Source organism: Phoca vitulina, unplaced genomic scaffold, assembly GCF_004348235.1.
Source record: "Phoca vitulina isolate PV1807 unplaced genomic scaffold, GSC_HSeal_1.0 scaffold22, whole genome shotgun sequence".
NCBI classification, from domain to species: domain Eukaryota; kingdom Metazoa; phylum Chordata; class Mammalia; order Carnivora; family Phocidae; genus Phoca; species Phoca vitulina.
The window spans coordinates 19,402,506-19,427,057 of NW_022589725.1; positions in this window are offsets into that span (position 1 = coordinate 19,402,506).

Consider the following 24,552-nt stretch of genomic DNA (forward strand, 5'->3'; position numbering starts at 1 on the left):
ATTGTTTAAGAGATACTTTAGCCTGATAAATCAAGTGTTGAGATAAAGCATTATGTGTGATATGCTCCCATGTAGTATTCACAGGTACTCTGTTGAACGCTAACTCCTGACCAAATGTTTTTCAAGTACTGCAGTCTTTTACTTGCGTGTCAGGACCCCAGATTTCCCTGCCACATCTCAGCAGAGAACGCCATACACAGGGACAATGATATCCAAAGATTAAACATGTGTGCTATTCACAGCAAGACAGTCTCCACACTGCTGATCCTCACATCTGTTTGGGCTCAATATTCAATGGAGCAGTGCATCATTTGTGATTTCTCAAAATTTCAGAATATTTTAATTTCTTTTCTTTGTGTAATATGAGCATTTGTTTGTATTCCATGAGAAGTATAAAACCCAGGAACTGGCACTTGAAATAGAATCATGAGTCCTCAGCTTGGGGGGAGACCGTAAAGATGATCTAAGACTGTCTTTGTAAAATCTTAATGTACATAAGAAATCCCTGATAATCATATTTGATTACAGATACTCGGAGCTCACACCCAAACCTATTTCCATGATATGCACGGTTATTGATCTGAAGAGACTAATTACATTTATTTTATAGTTATCTGCTGTGCTCTGTCTTCTCTCTATTCTCTTGAGTTAGTTCATTTGTTCAGTTTTTGTCTCTCTTATGTACTAGTTCAATTGATTATTCTGGTATATCTGTTTACACTTGCAAATGATGGTTTAATTTATCAATATCAGTAATTGAGGTAGATATTTGTGACACAAATGGGAAAAATTATACCCTGAGGGTAATTACACACTCTCTGCTTCTGAAGAGAAGCAGGTAGGGTGGGAGGGAGGCAAGTTGGGAGCAGATGATAATAACAAGGTGAGCTCTTCTTTAGGGTGGAAGGAGAGCTTGCCTTCTGGAGTGGTACAGGACAAGTCTTCTTGTTCTTTGACTTGACAGAAACTTGCCTACAGTACTGCTTTCCTTCTCACAGACCCAGTACATCTCTGGAATTATTGCTGGGCAGATTCTCAGCTTTATTCAGAAACACTGAATGCCTCTGAGGGCAAATGCCTTAGTTGTCAGCTACTTGGGGGTCAGACTGCCCTGTTGTCTGCTAGCAGACCCCACTGCTCTTTATCACCGTCTGCTTCTGAAGCTTCAGTATCAGATGAATGTGAAGTTCTAGTAGGAAATTTCACTGGTTTAAAAAAACAATTCTGTCTAAGCCTGTGTTGTGCTTTGGGTTCTTCATGTCAGCTTGGATCTTCTGGACATTTCTCATTGTTTAAGCCAGCTGATGTAACCCTCTCAGTTTTCCACTGCTGCCTTAAATTTATTCTTTTTCTTTTCATATGGGTTTTTGGGTGGGAGAAGAGATAAATGTAATTGTTTAATAGCCACCTTAAATATGAAACTGTCAACTGACCTTGATATATGGCTATTCCTTTACTCAGAATAATTTCTTATACTCCAAGATTTCCTGCTGTGGTCTGCAATTCAATAAAATGCTGCCAGTTAAATAGTTCAGGCCAAATGCTAACCACTTCTGATACAGTAGTCCAATTGCTGTATTCCACCCCAATGTCTAGGTTCTCAGGTTTGCTCAGAACTAACATGGCCAAGCCAAGTTACTTATACTTTCCGGTTACCTCATTTTAAAATTTTTTGTCCGGAGTGGAATTGGGGGTGGGTGCGATAGGCTTAGAATTTGCCCAGCAGTAATTGTTATTGAAGTGTCTGATGCAGAAAAGTCACATATTCAGTAGCTGTTGGTATCATGAAGACTCCAATAAAATGATGCTCCAATAAAATGGAATTTATAATGCTTTGACTTTGACAATGATGTCAGAGGAGTTTCATTCTGAATCCTCTTCAGGCATGCCTTTAACATTACAGTGTCTACTGGCTTTCTTGAATGAAATGAATGAAGGGGGGGAAATCAGTAGGGGAGACGAACCATGAGAGACTATGGACTCTGAGAAACAAACTGAGGGTTCTAGAGGGGAGGAGGGTGGGAGGATGGGTTAGCCTGGTGATGGGTATTAAAGAGGGCATGTACTGAATGGAGCACTGGGTGTTATATGCAAACAATGAATCATGGAACACTACATCAAAAACTAATGATGTAATGTATGGTGATTAACATAACATAATAAGATAAAAAAAAAGAAAAGAATAAAATTATCTTGTAATTTGTCAGGAAAGTCTCCTAACTTCTGAAGTTTCTCTTTTAAACTCATGCAAAGAGGAAGAAGCAGAATATAGTAATAGAAATATACTATAGAATATAATAATATAGATTAAGTAATATAGCATATAGTTATATTCTATATTATACTATAATATATAGTGATATATGTAAATCACAAATATATATATATATATAGTAATGTAGAATAATCTAATAATGTAGAATATAGTAATAGAAATAAATAGAAATGCCAAATCAACATTAGACAATCTTGGCATTTTATTTATTTATTTTTTAAGTAGGCTCCACACCCAGTGTGGAGCCCAACACGGGGCTCAAACTCACGACCCAGAGATCAAGACCTGAGCTGAGATCAAGAGTCTGACGTTTAACCAACTAAGCCACCCAGGCACCCCTTGGCATTTTAGAGCTAACTACAACTACTAATTAATTTTAATGTTTCTAGCCTCAATTTGTAATCTAGCATGTGTATATTTATTTTTTTCCCTTCCTTATTCTGCATTGTTGAAATAGGGAAAGGGAGCCCCTTCACATGAGTAGTTTTACACATGAATTTTGTACAAGAACTATGATTCCAATGCACTATAAATTCTACTACTCTTTCTTGTAACTTATAATATTGTAGCTTGAAGCATGATGACAGCAAAAAGTACCCCCAAAATATGGGGTACACATGGTTAAATCCATTTCACAGGGCCAGTTGCTTGCCACTGACTGACGTGTGGAGTTGCCATTCTCTGGCATGTGAATTATTTATTTTCTCTCCTTTGATTGCACTTAGCTCTATTCTGGGAACTCCTTATTCTTATGTTTCTTAGAATAACATTGATCTTTTTATAATTTCATTAATAGTAGCATGGAGCTTCCTTTGTAATCCCATGTTCTTTTTCTCAGCAAGTCTCCATCCTTTTGTCTTTAGACCGAAGGCATTGTTGTCTTGATGTGTGTGACAAAGTAGAAGTACAGGGTTAAGCAGTCACCAGCCTCATGCACAGGACAATGGATGTCATCATTCAGGAGACATGCTTTGACCCCCTGGGCATTTATGAATCCATGCACTGCAATGGTAGGCCATATACAGTGGGTCTCACCAGCGAGGGTGCTAGCTAATCTCCAAAGAGTGAAAAGGAAGCTCGGATTAAAAGGGGATGCAGCCAGGAAAGGCTGCTAGAGAGGAGCTGGATGTTGACATTTGCAGCTGTGCCTGGTGAAGCAGGACGAAGAGGAGAATTGTATTCTATTCTCATCATCTCTGGCTGACTCGTAAATCTGTTTGACCCTGAAATCACTTTTGAGCTTTAGATGGGAGCTATGGCTTTCAGTGGAATTTAACATGGGACTGTCCAAGATCTTGCAAATGATGACTCCCTCATAAGATGAGTTAGAGAATTATCCATCTTAATTTTAACTGACTACTTTAGGAAGATAGAATAGATTTGTAACCTCTATGGGAAGTGAGCTCTAAATGAGTGACATGGTCAAAACAACTTACAACCTTCCCACTCCCTACATCAGGAACTCAAGAATAGCTGCTCTAAATCTTGCCCTCTCGACCCTCTGCCACCAGATGGAAGAGGTGGTTTGGGGTGACTATGAAATAGTAACTAAGTCCTCATTGATAAAGACAGGACTTCAGTCTCAGAAGTTCATCATGATGTCAGTCATTGTCATTATTCCAGCATCTGTGAGTGTGGGATATGACTAACTGAAGAGTAGAGTGTGGGATATGACTAACTGAAGACTGGAAGGACTTCAGTCGTCCAGGAAACTCAGAGAAGGTAAAAAATAGTGTCTGTGAATCCAAATGGCGAGGAGGTAAAATGTGAGATATCTTTAACACGGCTCACAACGTGGCCATGTAAGAATAAACGTAAATATCATTCTGCCTGAGAAGGTGCTGATATAATTTTCTGGATTACTTCTGTTTGATGTATGAGTATGTTGGCAATGATTTACTAAATCTTTGGATATTTTAGATGTTTTCAGAGGGTTAAGTGATGAAGGTTTCATCATGCTTTACTGGCAAGCAATTAGACATAATTATAAACCAAAAAAGTGCTATTTACTAACCACAAAGTATGTGTCCTTCCAGCAAACTGATTGGTGGCAGAGGAGAATATCTCATGTTTTTCAACAACTAAATTTTTCATATATATGCTGTGCTGTGCAGGGGCATAATGTGTTCTCAATTTATAGGATTATTTTGTTGGAGTATGGTATATTGCTCAAAATTCTCACTTCTTTCAGTACCGGTATGTTCTTTTTGATGGCTTCTTTTTTGCCATATGCAATGAGACTAAGATGACTTAATACCCAATTTAACTTGACATGAGACATTTGGAGTTTTTCCACCATTGACTCATTTAATAATAGGGATGGGAGAGATGGAGGAAACTGGAAACAAGGGTCCCAGAAATGGATGATAGGTTACTTATTGATTTCTTTTTGTGGGTTACTTTTGAAAATTTTCCTTTGCTGACAAAATAGAAACGGACAAAGGCAGTGATTCACTTCCTGGGCTTCAGCTGCCACCCTATCACTTTGGCAGTGTTCATGCACAAATAGACATGTCTTTTCAGTTTCCAGGTGGTTTTCCAAGGGGAGGTCCTCAGTTTAGTATCTCTCTGGCAGTCTTTAAAAGAAAAAAGAAACCACAAGAGATATTCCATTTAGGGCATATTGGCTCCAAGAAAAAAAAAACAAAAAAAACCCAACAAACCAGTGTGAGTAAATCTGTGCTCCCCTTCCCCCACCCCAGGGTCAAAGGTAGAAATTGTCTACATTTAAATGAAAATGAGTGTGTGCTTTCCTTTCCTTCCTGTTCTCAGACAATTAGATAAAAGTCCCCGAAGTCCCGCCAATCAACAGGACAGTTAGTTTGGAGATGCTACTAGTCCTGTGATAGTGATGTTTGCAAGTCTGGCTAGGTCTGCTCTGGAGACAGCAGGGCTGTGGGTGGTCAGTCTTCTCTCCTTTTTGAAATCTTATCATTGTCAGCCTGGCTGAGATAAAGTTCATTCCTAACTTCTTGAAGTTGTGGACATCGAGGTTGTTTGTGGGGAAGATCTCTGTAGTCCTTTATTTGTACTGGCCACTCAAGAGCCTGGTCCTATAACCCAGATGGCTATATTAGTCAAGGAGAAAAAGGCATGACAGATAGTTCTTTAACTTTTTTCATTTAAATTAAAAATAAAAATCATAGTCATTTAAGGCTGACGAGCTCAAGTTTGATGATATAGAAGCCTACACAAATTACCTTGAGGTTTCTGAGTTTTTATTAAGCTGACCTGTTGAGTTTTCCATTTGAATATATGGATGTGAAATATTTCTTCAGCCATAGATTTATATAAGAGTTATATGTAAATGTTTGCCTATTTTATGTGAAGATTAAGACCAAGTACACTTTTAAAAAGTCTGCAATATTATAATACTTTGAGTGTCAAAATCCAAAACTAAAGGCGGTTCATGGATATGTTCTGCAAGCTTCATTGGACGTAAGGTGTTTGAGATGGTTTTGGAACTGGGCCCTTCCTTCAGTGGATAATAAAAGAACAAAGATAAAGCCATTGTGAACCATTTCTGAAGAATACCTAATGTAATTTAAAGACCAGAAATTAGAGGACAGATCAGATATGAAATCATAAGATGATAATTCTCTGACATTTTTGAAATACCAAATAAAAGAGTAAAATTAACATTTGTAGTTGGATGGTAAGTGAAACACTGTATCATATATTAGGGAAAATGGTTATTTTTTGGTAGCATTTGTGAGGCAAATCTGACTTGCAAAGAGTAAGTGAAATGGTTTAGGAATTAAAATTTTGCCTCCGGGCAGCCATACTTTACAGCATTACCTTAGAAATAAGCACGATCAACCTCTTCCACATGAGATACCCAGTAATGGCTTTCCCTTACACCTCGCCATTGCCTGAAATTCTCCTCGGAAGACATCCAGGATTTTGTCTTCAACTCCAGGTAGCAGTATCAGAACAAAACATATGGCAGCCCTGCTTAAAAGATTGAAGCCAGCTCAGATGGCCTCGCTGTTTGATAGGAAGTCAGAAGCAAAGTATGTGACACACTGCCCAAATCGCAGTGTTTTCCACATAAACCCTGATTCTACTTCTTCAGTTTTATTTCCATCTAAAAGAATTTAGAAAGAACTGGGTGTCAATTTTATTTATATTAGTGGAGGTGTATGAATGAATAAATGAATCAAAGAACTAGACTTTTCTTGTAATGACTGCAATGCCAGGCACTCTGTAAGGTCCTTTTCAAATATAAATGTTTTATTTCATCTTCATCATAATTGTCTTTACAGATTAGGAAACTGGCATCCAGAGTGGTGGGCCCATGTTCATATAACCTAATTAATGGCAAAACTGGAATTCAAATCTAGGCCTCTTCAGTTCTGGGCCTACTTAATTATACCTTATTTGCCAAAAATCCTAGGAGATCCAAAAGTTTCATTTCAGTTTTGTACTGTTTCTTTAATCTAAATATCTGTTTGCTTACCAACCTCCTTGAGATGTTATTGGCCATTTGATATTGAATGGAGAGATGGGAGATTAGCTGAAACATAAATTTTTAGAGAGCCATTCAACATCTTTTTGGGTGCAGCAAAAAAAAAAAACTGAATTAATATTGTATATTTGTGGCTGTTGTCGCTGCTGTCATATCAGTTAGAAAGGCTAGACTTGAGGCTACAGCAAGCCTTTTAAATCAAAAGCAGATTGGCTACAACTTTTTAAATCCTACATGGCACATGTGAGCATGATTCTGCAAAAGTTTATAGTAAAATGAGGAACTCAGGTATCCTGCTGACAGGTAGTGAAGGAACAAAAATGTAAAATACATTTAAAATATGTACTTTGGATAAGAAAATGATAAACACTGCAGTTTTGCAGAGATCCATATAATGTGAAATTTGACATAAATTGATGTACATGCTACATAGCTGTCCAAAGCAAGCATAAAGTTAATTGAAAAAATAAAGCACCATTAAATGTTCAATACTTGGATTAAATTCTTATTTTTCAAGAAACATTCCTAAAATGATTTAGACTTGCCAAATATCTAAAACGCTGTACACCTCACTCTTGACTAGTGGAAAAGTTTATCTGTATCAGTAGGTGTCTACTAAGTGTTCTTTCGTGTTTGACCTGTTAGTTTATCCAAATTCCTGCAATTGTCTTGCCTCTCTGCTCCTCCTTCTGCTGTGTCTCCAGACATTTTCTATTTTACTTCTGCTTATCTAGGCTTGTTCTTCTCCATGCAATCTTTCCTACTTTACCCATCCTTTATGGACTCTTAATTCTATTGCACACAGAACCATAGGCCCCGTCTAGTAGTGAACTTTTCGCTAATTGTTAATTCTGCCTTTCTCCTTAGATTGCATCTTTCTTATGTGCTGGAATCATGTTATATACTTGTTCTATGTTTGCTAATGCTATTCTTAAGGGTCTAGAATGGGGGATTATCTTTGTACACTATTTGCTAAGAACGAAGGCCAGGAAATATATGTTATATGTAGAAACCATTGGACTCAACATAAGTTAAAACATTCTAATGAATAGGGCTCTTCATGAAGGAGGGAAAAAACAAAAACTATGTGTAGAGGCAGTGGGGGTGTTCAAGTAGAGACTGAACGATCATTGAGAAGAGACTGAGGGACACAGACCTGCAACTGGCAGTCAGTGGGGTCTTCTGAGCCTGGGGCCTGGGAATAAGTGATATTATTAATATGGATATTCCAAGGAAAGAAAAGAATGAAGGGGGAAGGGTAAAATCAGTTCCATCGTACTTCTTGTTAAAATGCAACTTCTCTCCGGGTTGCCTGGGTGGCTAGTCTGTTAAGTGTCTGCCTTCTGCTCAGGTCATGACCCCAGGGTCCTGGGATCGGGTCCCACGTCAGTCTCCTTGCTCAGCGAGGAGCCTGCTGCTCCCTCTGCTTGTGCTCTCTCTCAAATAAATAAATAAAAAATCTTTAAAAAAATGCAACTTCTCCCCAAAGCAATCCCTACTGCAGGCGAGTCATGGTCTCGAATTAGGAATTGCTTATTGCTTATTATTTATGCATTGCGAACCGTGTTTGTGAGTGGGGATGCTTTTATTTCATACTTATTATAGTTTATTACCCCAGATAGTGGAAACCAAATAAAAGTTGCCACCAGATTCAGACTCATTTTACTTCAGTCTCTTTCTTCCTTCACTGAAAATATGATTCTTTGATATATCAAGTTTTTCCTTATAAAAAGAATTATTAATTTTAACATTTAGAAAAAAAGACACTGTAGAATTAGCTGGGTTTGTGGCTGTTCCTTCAGTTCTTACAGGATGAATTGAAGATAAACATGGATGCAGCCTCTGGAAAATTGTAAAGTCTTTAGCTGTGTTCCTAGGAAATGCATTTTCACTGATCGTGCCCTAGGAAGAAAAGGGTCTGTCCAGTCTAAAAGTCATGATTTGTCCCTGAAAAGATCCATAAATTATTCCTCCACTCTGTGGAAGTTTCTGTCCCTGTGACACCATTCTTTCTTGTTTTTTCAGGGTGATTTGTTCCGAAGGTTCCGTGTATTTGTTCCTCACTTAAGTGTGTACATTGTTGGCAAGAGTTACTGTAGTTTTAATAAATTGTAATTGTAAATATGGTTCACACTGATTTTGGAAAAACAATTACATAGGCATCATCAGTTCATCATTCACCTTGCGTAAGAAGTTTGCAAGCTTCTTTGCTTGCAAAGATGTGGGTCATCAAGCCCGTCCCAGGGCACACCTGGTAATGAGGGTACTGACGGCACTGATACAGAAGCTCCGTGTCAGGAGGCATGTACTAGTTAGGTGTATGCCATCTGCCCTTACTGTGGTGCCAAAGGAATCGTACCGCCTCCCTGCAGCCTGGAAATACCAAAATACCTCTTTTGGCATCTAGCTGCAATCTTATCATACAGATTCTCTTCCTTGAGACACAACTAGCGATAATCATTTAAACATGGAAGGGGAAGTTCAGACATAGATGTTCCGTAACCACGAAAAATAGTTTAGGGATAATTTTATTGTCCCTTTGCAGCTTTATCCTTTAAAAAAAAAAAAAGAATAAAAAACATCAGCTTTTAATTTTTCTTTTTTTTTTCTGCATCCTTTTTTTTCGGTTCCAAGTGTAATAAAGCAGAGTTGAAACTTCAAAACATTAGGCCATGAGGCCGTGAGTTATTAAAATGTAGCTGTATTTTCTCAAGGGTCAGGGTTGTCATTTTTTATGCTATATCATTGAAGATCTTTTAGGCAGTTATTAGCTGCCTATTTATGAACTGCCAATGGTTCACGTCTATGATGTGACATCAGTTATTTTCTTCTTGGATGTTTGAGAGCAAATTGTTGCTGACGGGAGATTATATGTATTCTAAGACTGTGATGTCTAATACAGTAGCCATTAGCCACATGTGGCTTGTGAACACTTGAAATGTGACTAGTCCAATTGAGATAATTATACATCAAATTTCAAAGTTTTAGTATGAAAAAAAAAGTAAAATATGTCATGAACAATTTTCATGTTAATCACATGTTGAAATTATTGTAATCTCAGATATACTGGGTTAAATGTAATATTTTATTAAAATTAACTTCACTTTTTTTTATTTTTGACGACTACTAGGAAATGTAAATTTACGTATGTAGTTCACTTCATGTTCCTACAAGACAGCACTGTTCTAGAGAGTGTGCCACGTGGTCAGGCAACAAATAAAGCCTCTTGGAAACATCTACCTAGTTCAATAGGTGGCAGAGCACCTTCTCATCCACAGTCTCCTCCTCAGAGATCCAAGCTATACATGCATTTCTTTCACACTGCGGGTTCTCATGGCATGTCCTCTGCGCTCAGTGCTGATCACCTCTACATGAAGACCATTTTCCAATTTCCACAATTTATGGTCAGAGTAAACATCATTTTGGTTTTCTTCCTGCTCAACACAATGTCATTTAAAGGAATGTATTGGGAGATGAAATTGCTTGTGTCTTGTGCTGACTGCCAAGTTTTTATTTGAAAATTTTAAACAGCCACATAAATCATGGTCTTTTATTGTCCTAAGAGAAACATACCATTCTTATTTGAAATATGATGTAAAGGATGTGAAATCCTGTTGAAATATAGACTGGTAAGCACTAAGGGAAAGATTTGATGAATGCAATTTCATTAACTTTTCCTCTGTCAGTGGGTAGAATAGGCAGAATACATTAGGTAGAAAAGAACCAAATAGTCCTTCTCAAACACAAAACCTTTGAATGCTCCTTACCTTCATGTGACATCCTGCTTATCAACAAAAAGTTACTGTGTTACTAAGAAAGTATGTCCTACATACATTGACTCACATTTTTCATTGCTGTGGTTCCTGGACAAGCACCATTTTTTCTTACCTGGACAACTGTGATAGCCTCTTCTTTTTTCCATTGTGTCCTCTTCAGTACTCTCTGGCACAGCAGCCTGAGTAATATTCCAAAATTCTAAATCATGTCATGCCATTTTCCAAATTAAAACCTTCTAGTACTTTGTCATGGCGCTTAAAAGTCATGCCATTACCTAGGCTGACAAGGCTGTGTATGCTCTGGTCCTTGCGTATCTCTGGTATGATCTCTCCTTCCTCACAAGGCCCCTAGCACACTCTTCATTCCCAGAATAGACCAAGCTTATTCCTGCCTTTAAGCCTCTGCACTTGCTGTTTCCTTTGCCTGCCCTCTTACCCCCGTTCTTCACAAGGCTTACATTTCCTTGTCATTCAGGTCTCAGCTTAGATGTCACCTCCCAAGAGAGGCCTTTCATGACCACACATCTGCAGCAGCCATCAAGTCACTTTCTGGCACATGATTCTGTTCCCAGTAGTGCACATCATGATATGATTTGATCTTGTTGGCAGATTTATTTTCTTCTTCTTCTTTTTTTTTTTAAGATTTTATTTATTAGACAGAGAGACACAGCAAGAGAGGGAACACAAGCAGGGGGAGTGGGAGAGGGAGAAGCAGGCTTCCCGCGGAACAGGGAGCCCGACGCGGGGCTCGATCCCAGGACCCTGGAATCATGACCTGAGCCAAAGGCAGACACCTAAGACTGAGCCATCCAGGTGCCCCGATTTATTTTCTTCTTGACTGTCTCTTCCCTACCATCCTCACAAACACTTCAGCCCACTTGAAGAAAAACCCTAGGTACTTTATCTGTCTTATTCCCTGGCATATCATCATCAAATAGAACAGTACCTGGGTGTATAATGCATGGCCAGGGATTGTGAAATAAATGAAAGTATATATTGCAGTTATTTTGAGACAGACTTTTTCTTGCTTCCATACCCACAAGTTTCTCTTAGTAGTGTGAAGATGTCATGCTTCAGAATCTTTCATTTCTTCATCACAAACTGAATTGTAAAATACATACTAAACTCAGGGCACCCAGGTGACGGAGCAATGAATTCAGCTTTATCTTCTCCTCTACTCTGACCATGTATGGTTTATAGTAAGTTCCAAGTCGTCTTCTTGCCTACTCCCTCTAAGGAAAAAAAATTATGAACAGAAATTAAGAAAGTAGATAAGTCTTTGATGATGGGAATGCCTCATTGGTCATGAATACCTTGAATAAGTTGTATATATTAAACTACTTAGTCTGCAGAATTGATAATAAATACAGTACAATCATTTTCAGGGATTTTTTTCAGTGTACCTTAAAGAATTTCTCTAGTGAGAATTTTTTTTTTTTTTTCCAGAGCAGAGAATTCTGTCCTTCAAATAGCTGACACCTTTTTACATTCTATGAGTTCAAATTTAGAGATGTAACACCAGCATCAGTCTTTAGGGGCACTGGAGAACAGAAAACAGGAAATAAATAGTTGGACAAAGTTGTACCAATCAACAGACTCTATTTGCAGAGTCTTATTTGAACTTAGTTATATGTATATAAAATGTAGCACTTTAATTCTAATTTTACTTTTGAATTGTTGCTTTACTATTTGTGAATGCATTTATGTTCTATTTCTACAGAATCATTTTGTCCCCAAATTAGTAAACCTTCTTTTCAAATGTGTCCTGTCATGGTTCGTGAATTCACAGAACAGACTTGATTTACAGAGAGAATGGCTGCTCATGAAATCTAAGCATAACGAAGTCTCTCAGATAAAAATGAGGTTGGCATTTTTGAGATTACTGAAAAGATACCAAGAGGAGAAGCATGTCATTTTATTCCGATTCCTAGATGGAGGCAGTGAATCTGATTTCTAAGAAGAACAAGATTTTTAACTTTGGAACATAGGCCAATTTTAGCAACATAATTCTTAAAATGTAGGGAATGTAAAAAAGTGTCTTGTTTTAGGCAACCTGTTGATTAGGCATAAAGAAAACTTCTGGCTTATTTATAGACTCCTGAAATGTTCAGTACAGCTGAGGAATTCAACTACCTCTCAATTAAAAGAAAAAAACAAAGTCCATAAAAATATAGATTTGGCTGGAGGAAAAGAGATGTCTTCTCAGTCTATCTTCTGAATGTTTTCTAAGGTGTTTTGTTTTGTTTCATTTTTAATGAGCACTAAAAGTGGAGCTGGACTCCAGGTTGTGAATGGATTCATAAAACAAAAGCAAACAAAACAAATTAGCAAATTAAAAAAAATCTATGTATAATACATAAGTGTATTTATAATTATTTGGTATATTGGCTTAATAACTGAGAATGAAATGGAAGCATGTTTTAAAGGTTATATTTAGCTTTAATCCCACCTTGCACTCTGACAAGTCTAGTTGGCCTTCTGGTGAAGAATGCTTTGGCAACCTCAGGATGAGATGGAGCAGATTCACTCGTTCCCCACAAACCCTAAAAATGTGCATCTGAAAAAAAAAAAGTGACAGGGACGAAGTCCCAGAGATATTCCCCAGGAACTCTACCCAATCTGTGGTACAGTATGTGGTCTGACCCAGCTGGGCACCAGGCCGGCCTTGGCAACCGTCTCTTCTGGCTGGACTCCTCCCCAAGGTAGGGCTTACCATCACAAAATTGCCAACCAGGGCCCACGTGGGTATAGAACTAATTTAGCCTCCTGTACACTTGATGAATGAAGAATTTCCTCTTGGGACTAAATTATAGGGCTTGTCGGAGTTGCTCTTTCGTGATCTGTTATTTGGAGGTAATTTTCCAAAAGGGCTGGAACATATGGCCATGAGCTAGAATAGGATTCACCGTGAACAGCTGCCACGCGCTGGCCAGCACATCCCACTGGGATCATCCTCTCCACCAGCCTCCCCCGCCACTACCCTTGCTTCTCAAGAGGAGGCCCAGCTAAGAGAGTGGGCCTTATGTTAGATCTTTACTTTCCTTCTTAATTAAACCACAAGAATGGCATCTGCCCACCTTTTTCTGCATCTGGGTTTCTAGAAATGTAACATCTTGTCCTAGCACGCTTAAAAACAGAGGAGCAGGCCTTCCCCTCAACCCCCAGTGTGGATGATTACAACCTTCTGTCAAATTCCACTTACCCTCCCTCCCCTGTTGGCTGGAAGATAAGCTTCTGATCTTCCCTTGGCTTTTTGAACTGTTGGAAGCTGTGTAAACAGAAGCTGCAGGTTAGTCAGATTCTGTTTGACCCAGAGCCTGCTGAGTGCAAAGAGATTACATTTGAAAACTCCCTTGTCTAATTAAGCAATGGTGACCTATTGCGGGGTGGTTGCTGATGAGGTCAAGTAGCAAGAGGTTCCAGGCCAACCTGTTGCAGCTGGTCATTTGCTGATAAATAAGGAACAACTAATTTTTAGTGAGCCAGCTTTCCTACAGAGCTCTCATTTCATAAAACACTTGAATTTGGTTCTTTCTCTGAATTTCATATGTGTGTTTCAGCACTTTAGAGAAATCTTCAACAGCCAGACTGATGAGGACTTATTCTATAATGGCAACCTTTCTGTCCTTGGTCTTTGCCCAGTAGTGCCCCATTCAGTGTTTCACACACTGATGTGCTGCACTTCGAGCTCTATTTGGACCACTGACTTCTTCCAAATCCTGAAAGTCAGATGAGGACCCCTTTGAATATTGACATTTGGTTGGGGTGTAGTGGTGAGGGTGGGAGAGGAAACCCAAGAAATAGATCACAAGACCTGGACCAAATTGTGTAGAGTAATCATTTTCACTTATTGAGGATCTACTACCTAGCAGAACCAGTTGTAGGATCTTCTTATATCTCTAATCCTTACCATGATCCTCAGAGTAAGTGTTGTTATTCCTCTTTCACTACCAAGATTTCTAAGGCATACAGAGGTTAGCAACTTTCACAAGGGCACACAGCCACTAAATGAAAGGTGTGGAATATGACTCCATGTGGCTTTGGCTTTCAGGCTTGGCAATTCCAGGGAACTGCACTGCTTCCTTGTGGAATTGAAAGTGTCTGGAGACCTCTGATGAGGGCCAACATTTGATGAATGCAGATTCCTCTTGTGAATAAAAGTGAAGATAAGAACTTTGGAACCTTGGAAAAGTTATCAAAGAAGCCCTCCCATTCACTGTCAAGCCCTCAGATAAGTCTATCCCTAAATCTCTTATAGTGGCTATCTATTGTATCTGCCACCAGCATCTATTTCCCAGAGTTCTGGAAAAACATAGGCAGAATTCCTTTGGGATACCAGCCCTTCTTCAAAATTGCACTCATATGTTCTGGCAGAGTCAGATCCCTCAGACGCCTTGCTTGCTGTAATTACATTTGGACCAATCAGAATACATGAAATAAAATACACATTTTTATGGAACATTGTGGCACAGACAGTTTTCCTTCCACTCTGTCCTTGAGTCAGGAGGACAGGCTGGAGTTACTTCTATCATCCTGCCACCATATGTAGCCATCTGGATGTATCTGAAAGACAGAAGGAAACTGGTTCTTGGTGATATTGCTGGAATCCTGATACAGCTGTGTTTGATCTCCCTCTGTGCTTCACTTTAGGAATTTCAGAATGTTTTAGATATTTTCAAACTGAAGAGTTCAAGAGGTTAAGTACTAATATCTTGGAGATCCATGCGTACTCCCATCTGGTCATGGGACAAGAGTATAATGATGTCTGTCTGTCCCCAAAGCCACTTCTTCTCCATGGAATCCCACTGCTTTCTGAGTTAGAAAAAGGACATTGCCACACATTTTCAACCAAGTGGTTTTTCTTTGTGAGCAACAGGAAGATGAAGTGTGACAATTCTAAAGTCACATCTCTTGCAAAATCTTTCAACATGTCCCTCAGTTCATTTTTTAGCCTTCTCATAGGTTGAGCATATCAAAGTTATAAATATTTCGATTAATCATCCCCAAGAAAACAATGCAAATTCTCTGATGCAAACATTTCCTGATGCCTTGTAACTTTAGTTTCAGACAGTTCCGCACAGTATCATACATACATTTCTCTGGCTGCATTGTTTAGCTAATGCTCTCTCTTCAGCTCATATGTAAAACAGTTTTTCATATCCCTTAAAAGCTGTAGCAAGTTTCCCCCAAATTTTCATCAATTTTGAAGGATAGTGAAAAGTATCCTCTCCTCTTATTTTTCATTAGAGGGCCTAGTTTCTAAACATCACAGACATTTATTTTTGATAGCTTCTCTGTCATCCACTCTCAATTATGAGACCAAAAACTAGATACAGGACTAACACAAATGCCACATCAATTCTGGGTATAAAAAGAAGATTGCAACTCTTTCATGCTTTACTCCTAAATGTGCTAAAATTACTAAGCTTCCTTAGAGGCAGCTTGTTGTTCACTAAAATAACCCCAGTGTGTGTCTGCTCCATTGGGATATTTGATAGCATCATATACATCTCAAACCCAATAATAATAATCTGTTCTGTATGTCTAGGTTTACAGAGTTTACAGTTTCATAAAATTAATCTCATTTATTCCTCTTTTCAACTCTGTAAGGTTGATATTATTATCCACATTTTACATATTAGTATTAAATGGTTTAGGGATTAAGTGATTTGCTTAAATCTCCCTAATCCCACCAACAGTGAGACTGTATTTTACACTCAGGTGTTCTAATCTAAGTTCAGACTTTTTATGGTTCCAGATAGCATATCAGTATCTGGAAACCTTCTTTGAATAGAGAGGAGGAGTTTGAAATAAGAATGCCACCATGTTGCTTTTTTTTTTTTCTAGATTAAAGTGAGCTGATTCTCTAAACATTTGAGAATGGCTTGTAATGTTTTCTGTTCATAGTTATCCCTTGTGAGAACCAGAGGAATTTTGATTTTCCTGACCATTTGTCCTCCATTGGACCCAAATGTTTAAAGGACATTATTTTTATGTGCCAGTGATTGCAATATTTGCATGTGCAAATCAAGTAATTACTTAACTACCCAAATTGTGCATGCAACTAAGGTAATTATGAACCTAGAAAATTGCTATAAGAATCTGACCCTGGAAAAATTATGATAGCAGAAAATGAGTGTTGGAGTAGAAATTTCTTGCAAAGCTGATTTTGTTGTTGTCGTTGTTTAGTGGAAATCTAAGTTAGGCTGATTAAGTTGCTTTCTTTGCCTCAGCTTTGACATCTGAAGAATGAAAATAATAATGTTTGCACTACCTACTTCCAATGCATACTTTCCACGTGAAGGAAATTGGGACAGTGCATACAAGTGATTTGAAAAAGAATGACAAAATGTTTAAAAAGGGGATATTATTTTTAAGTGGACTCATTAACCTCCACTTTTGAAATAAATAGATATTAATATTTTTATATGAATCTTTGGCTCATCTACCCAAAATATGTAATATTGTGATTAAATAATGTAAAAGAAATAAAATTTTCAAAAAATAAAATAATTGTTATCTATCTCTAGGGTGCATAACAATTTCTTATGGGGCTCTCCTAACAATTATATGTGGTACATGGAGAAAGAAAGACTAACTATGGTTACCTATGATGAAATTAAAACTTACTAAATTTGAAGGGCTTGTGCCAGGTACAAGAGCTTCTAAGAGACAGTGAGAATTTAGCACCAAGGTTTCTGACTCCAATTATCCTTTTTAATAATTTGGACATGCCCATTAGAGAGACAGTATTGCCTTGACATTGGTAGCTATAGACATGAATAGGTCAAGGTACTAAATGAGTTTAGAAATGGATCTGCCACCACTTTTGTTCAACATAGTACTAGAATTCCTAGCCTCAGCAATCAGACAACAAAAAGAAAGGCATTCAAATTGGCAAAGAAGAAGTCAAACTCCCTCTCTTTGCAGATGACATGACAGTTTATGTGGAAAACCCAAAAGACTCCACCCCCAAATTACTAGAACTCATACAGCAATTCAGCAACATGGCAGGATACAAAATCAATGCACAGAAATCAGTTGCATTTCTATACACTAACAATGTGACTGAAGAAAGAGAAATTAAGGAACCAATTCCATTTGCAATAACACCAAAAGCCATAAGATACCTAGGAATAAACCTAACCAAAGAGGTAAAGGATCTATACTCTAGAAACTACAGAACACTTGGGGCACCTGGGTGGCTCAGTCGTTAAGCGTCTGCCTTCGGCTCAGGTCATGATCCCAGGGTCCTGGGATCGAGCCCCCCATCAGGCTCCCCGCTCAGCGGGAAGCCTGCTTCTCCCTCTCCCACCCCCCGGCTTGTGTTCCTGCTCTCGCTATCTCTCTTTCTGTGTCAAGTAGATAAATAAAATCTTTAAAAAAATAAAAAAAAAATTTAAAAAAAAGAAACTACAGAACACTTATCAAAGAAATTGAGAAGACACAAAGAGATGGAAAAATATTCCATGCCCATGGATTTGAAGAATAAATATTGTGAAAATGTCTATGCTGCCCAGAGCAATCTACACTTTCAATGCAATCCCTATCAAAATACCATTGGCATTTTTCACAGAGCTGCAACAAACAATCCTAAAATTTGTATGGAACCAGAAAAGACCCCAAATTGCCAGGGGATTGTTGAAAAAGAAAACCAAAGCTGATGGCATCACAATGCCTGACTTCAAGCTATATTACAAAGTTGTGATCATCAAGACCGCATGGTATTGGCACAAAAACAGACACATAGATCAGTGAAACAGAATGGAGACCCCAGAAATGGACCCTCAACTTATGGTCAACTAATCTTTGACAAATCAGGAAAGAATGTCCAATGGAAAAAAGAGAGTCTCTTCAAAAAATGGTGCTGAGAAAATTGGACAACCACATGCAGAAGAATGAAACTGGACCATTCCCTTACACAATACACAAAGATAAACTCAAAATGGATGAAAGACCTAAATGTGAGACAGGAATCCATCAAAATCCTAGAGGAGAACATAGGCAGTAACCTCTTCGACATTGGCCACAGCAACCTCTTTCAAGACATGTCTCAAAAGGCAAGGGAGACAAAAGCAAAAATGAACTTTTGGGACTTCCATCAAGATAAAAAGCTTTTGCACAGCAAAGGAAACAGTCAAGAAAACTAAGAGGCAACCCACAGAATGGGAGAAGATATTTGCAAATGACATTACAGATAAAGGATTGGTATCCAAGATCTATAAAGAACTTCTCAAACTCAACACCCAAAAAACAAATAATCCAGTCAATAAATGGGCAGAAGACATGAACAGACACTTCACCAAAGAACACATACAAATGGCTAACAGACACATGAAAAAAATGTTCCACATCACTAGCCATCAGGGAAATACAAATCAAAACCACAATGAGATACCACCTTACACCAGTTAGAATGGCAAAAATTAACAAAACAGGAAACAGCAAGTGTTGGCGAGGATATAGAGAAAAGGGAAACGTTAAAAATAGAGCTACCCTATGACCCAGCAATTGCACTACTAGGTATTTACCCCAAAGATACAGATGTAGTGAAAAGAAGGGCCATATGCACCCCAATGTTCATAGCTGCAATGTCTGCAATAGCCAAACTGGAAAGAGCCGAGATGCCCTTCAAAAGATGAATGGATAAAGAAGATGTGGTTCATATATACAGTGGAATATTACTCAGCCATCAGAAGGGATGAATACCCAATATTTGCATCGACATGGATGGAACTGGAGGAGATTATGCTAAGTGAAATAAGTCAAGCAGAGAAAGACAATTATCATATTGTTTCACTCATATGTGGAACATAAGGAATAGCTCAGAGGACCATAGGGGAAGGGAGGGAAAACTGGGAAGAAATCAGAGAGGGAGACAAACCATGAGAGACTCTGGACTTCAGGAACCAAACGGAGGGTTACAGAAGTGAGGCGGGGTGGGGGGGAAATAGTGTAACTGGGTGATGGGTATTAAGGAGGGCACATGTGGTGATGAGCACTGGCTGTTATACGCAACTAATGAATTGTTGAGCACTACATCAAAAACTAATGATGTACTTTATGCTGGCTAATTGAACATAAATAAATAAATAAATAAATAAATAAATAAATAAATAAAACTAAGTTATATAAGACTTAAAAAAAAAGAAATGGATCTGCTTCCCAATAATTTAGTGAATGTAATAATTTGTGTTGGATTGACTTGCAGATTACTATTGCATTATAGGCAGGAAACGGACTTGCTAAGAAAACTAATGATGTTTTTAAAAAGGTGGAGGCTCTTAAGATTGACTTAAAATAAATAAATCACTGGGTGTGATTGTACTTTTTTGAAATAGGTACAAAGGGATAGAGACTAGATCTACCTTCTTGAGCAGTTAGCTTGGGTACCTGTCCCACAAGAAGAAACTCACTTTACTCTAAAAGTTTCCTGTAATTCAACTAATCTTTGCTTCCCGAATGTTCATTACAGTGAGGTCATTATAATAATTGTTAGAGGGGCGCCTGGGTGGCTCAGATGGTTAAGCGTCTGCCTTCGGCTCAGGTCATGATCCCAGGGTCCTGGGATCGAGTCCCGCATCGGGCTCCCTGCTAGGCGGGGAGCCTGCTTCTCCCTCTGCCTCTCCCTCTCTCTCTCTCTCTCTGACTTTCATGAATAAATAAATAAAACATTAAAAAAAATTGTTAGAGCGTCTGATAAAAGCATGCATACACTGATACAATTCTGCAAACCATATTTAGGTTCCCAAGCCTTTGAGCTACTCTGTAGGTTCTTAAGAGCATAGATGATGGAAGGAGTTTGAAGTCTCCAGATCCAAATGATGTTTTGAAGGTGATTCTGAGAATGTGTGGCAGGAATGGAGCATCAGTCATTGAGCCTGACTCTACATTCTGTTCTCCACCAACTGTCAGCATTGATGTCTCCAGACAGAAAAGGACCAGAGATATCTTGGACAGTAAATTAGGGTGCTTCAAAGAATATGGGCCACTAAGTCTTTTATACCCAATGACTTGGCAGGAAATAGAGAGTGACCATATATCTCAAATTGTGTTTATTATGGTAAAATAAACAGTCATCAACATCATTCACATTTTTTTCCAGCTTTAGGAAAAGACAGATATATTATCTACCATTATCCTACTGTAGCTTTTACTCATCTTTTAAAGATCAAGCATGTTTATATGAATAGCTACCATTTCTTGAGCATTTACCAGGTGCTGGTCCCCTTGCTAAGCATGTGATCTATGCCTTATCTAATTTAGCCTCAACAATAGTCCTATCAGTTAGGCATTACTGTATTCTTTTCCTGAGTTTACAGGTAAGGAAATGGAGGCTAAAGAGCTTAAGTAACTTGTCTAAATTCACACTGATTGGCTTTTATTTGTAAGTACTCCTGTGAGGTACTTCTTTAGGGTAAAAAGAATACATTTATAGAATGCATTGTGTTTTAATTGAAGGGGCACCAAGTTCTACCTCTTCTACTCATATTTATGGATTCTAATTAGCTCAGATCAGTATAACAGACACAGGCACCTATCAGGAGACAGCTATGTGCTGTGTGTTGGGGATACAAAGATGATGGAATAATCCATGAGGAGAGACATAATCACAAAGGATAGATGGAATTTGAAAGCTAGTGCTGAGAAAAGGCTCCCAGGCAAGGTTTTCTAGGTGTGGCCAGGTAAAGGAAATCCAGCCTAGATCTGTTCTATATAAACACCTTAATTTCTCTGATTTTGGGTTTCTCCATTTAATTTCTACGTTGAAACTTGTTGATGAAAATTAAGAGGTAAAGTTTCTTCACCAACTCCCTAGGGGACCAGTGGTGAGGGGAAGGTCAGTGTGCTCCATTGTACTGTTGTGGTAGCACAAGATCTTGACTAGCTCTAAAGTGGTACTAGAACCCTAGCAAACTCATGATTTATCACAATCATCTAGAGCCATGCCTTCTAATATAAGAGCTAATGAACACTTGGAGGGTGGCTAGTTTGAGTTGAAATGTGCTGGGGATATAAAATACATGCTGGATTTCTGACTTAATGTGTAAAAATAATGCATAATATCTCTTTAACAATTTTATGATTACATGGTGAAATGAAAATATGTTGATGTATTGGTATAAGTAAAATATACTATTAAAATTAACTTCATTTGTTTCTTGTAACTTTTTTTAATGTGACCATTAAAACACTTAAAATTAAATATATGGCTCACACTGTATTTCTATTGGATAATGCTGATAGAGAGCTTACTTACTCTCACTGATATAGGTCCTTTTAAAGATATTTCCTTGGAGGAGAGAATTTATATTTTACATTAAATGGCCTCTCAAATAGCAGAGAAACATTTTGAACCCAAGCTATTTTCCTCCTCGGCCACCCAGATTTTAATAAGACATTTTAAATGTGATCTATGAAATGCAAGAAATTGCGTAAATTACAAAAGAAGAATATTTTGAAAAAATAATGAAAGCGAATCTTAGAATTTAGAAAATTGGCAAGGGACAAAATTAGAAGACAGCGTTTTAAAAAAATCCTTCTTTGGCCACAACTTTCTAAATTGTTCAAAAGTAAATTTTACTTTAAAAAATAACAGAACATGGGATTTTTCTAATGTTACCATCTCTTTAATTCTGCTGGTTTCAAAGTACATTAACTTAAGTGATTATGATTCGAGGTTTAGTGTTCGATAAAGACTTCTGTCAGGGGACTCATACCCTGGACCTGTTTTTCTCCAATGTGTCATTCATTCTATTCCCTTAACTATTAAAAGGAGGGAATGGAATAAAATTATCTTTATATTTGTTTTTTCTTTAGACTGGCTGTGTTTCTACATGCACTATAAGCTACATTTACAAAAAAATTTATAAATATAATAACTGGAGTGAAATTTCTAGTCTTCATGTGATTACCGTTCATGAAAGTTATCTGACTTAGTGTTTTCCTTTTTCTCCAAAATGTTGTGTTTTTTTTAATTTTGATCTGTAGCCAAGGAAAAGTTGCATAAGTTATAGATTACAATGTTTGAAAGAGTAATTTTATTTCTGCACATTGAATGTTCTCTTCACAAGAAATAGGGGAATAGACTGCTCCCAAAAATATTTTTGAAACTTTTTAAAAAGAGGATTTGAAATTGATTAAGAGAAACAAGAGGCTGTTGATATGATTAATAAAATGTATAATTAATTAAAATTCTATTAAGGAGGGAGGCTTTCTAAATCTTTCTAAATCTAAATCTGTCATATAAAAAAGACAACAAAATCAAACTTTTGCAGCCTAAAATTGCTATGAGAATCATAATAGAAAGTAAGTCAGATGGTAGAACTATATTTTAAATGTATTTCATATCACTCATTATTAGTATTGTTGTTAGTAATAATAATAATAATTTTATAAGATTATATTAATTAGCACCTTTCCATCGACCCACTTTGTGAATGCTTAATACTTCATGATCTCATGGTCCTATAATAACTATTGTATTAGAAATGCTAGTAATTCAGGTCTATAAAGCAAATGAAAGGCTGTTATAGCTGTAATTTTGTTTCTTAAACTTGCCACTTTTTAAATGTAGACATTAAACCTATGACTCAGGTGTCTACAATATTATGCTTTTGTCATTCGTTATATATTATATGTACATAGAGAAAAAACATATTAAAATAGTAGTTCCCTGGTAAAAAAGGTGATTCTTTGTCTTCATACATATGTACCAATTTACTTTTTGAAGATTTGTAAACAGCGTGACACATTTTGATAGTTTACAATCATAACAGTTTAATTAAAAAAAGTTAAGATGGCACCTTCAGTGTTTCTAAAGGGGTTTTCTCTTTAAACATTGATGAATGCCAGAGAGAGTATTGTCTTTTGCCTTACTGTTCCAACTGTCTGCTTCTGACTTGCTAAAATGAATAAGAAGACTCATAACAGAGTAAATAGAAGATTGAGCCTGGGGAGGTTGTTGTAAATTTCAGCCATATTTGAACTGTAACTGTTGCATATGATTTCAATCACTATGAAATGCTTCATCCTTCTACCAAGGGTGCATGCATGCCCTGCTCAGCTCAAGCCCCCTGACTTTAGGCTTGAGTTGCTAAACTGAACTTCTGTCCAAAGCTCTGCATTATCTGTATAATTGAGAGGCTTGGCCTAGTATGTTAGCCTGAATTGAAGTAAGTTTAACAACTTATGACTCTTTGGACAATAACCAAGTGATAAAATCAGAATAAAGACTGAGAATGTTAAGCTGAGTTTAGTGCTGGTTAAGGCAGGAAAATTTTATCCAATATACAGTAGATGTGGCTATGCTGGATGAGTCTTAGAGTACCAGATAATATGAGAGAATTGTGAATTGGCTTGTAAATGGGTATATGCACGGAAAACAGTCCCTGAAAATACCATCTCTCCAACCAAGGTAAGGGTGTCCTTTGCAAAGGCTTTAGATTTCATAAGGGAAAGAGACTGGTTGGTTCAGACATGTCTTTAACTTGTCATTTCTGGATTGGGTGTTAGGGTAGTTTGGTACTGGCCAGTTGCTGAACCCCAGATCTGTTTGTGTTTTTCAGGAGCTGTGTTGACCCACAAAGCCCATTGAGGTTAAGTTCAGATAGTTCAGTTGAGCCACAGACCACAAGGCGTAGTCAACCATCAGGCTGCTTTTTTGCTGATTCTCATCCATTTTCTAGAAGGGGTTGCTCTGGTTTCTTCTGGAACCAGTAACACTGTTTCATAAACTTGTTATTTCCAGGCACAGAGTCAAATAGCGGGTTCATTGGTAGGTACTCAAATCACAGCAATGATTTTCTGTGAAATAAGAACTTCTTATGAGCTTGCTGAGAAATAGCCATATGAAGAGGTAAATGTTAGTGATGGAAAGTCACTCAAGGTTAAACCATTAGAAAGAGAAATGTGATTAGTTCCTCTTTAAAAATATTATTGTCATAAACACTGTTACTAGAACCCTGCATATGGATAAGTAGGTCCACTGTTTCACGTCTCACTTTGGTTCTTCAATTCTGTGATTTTAGTTT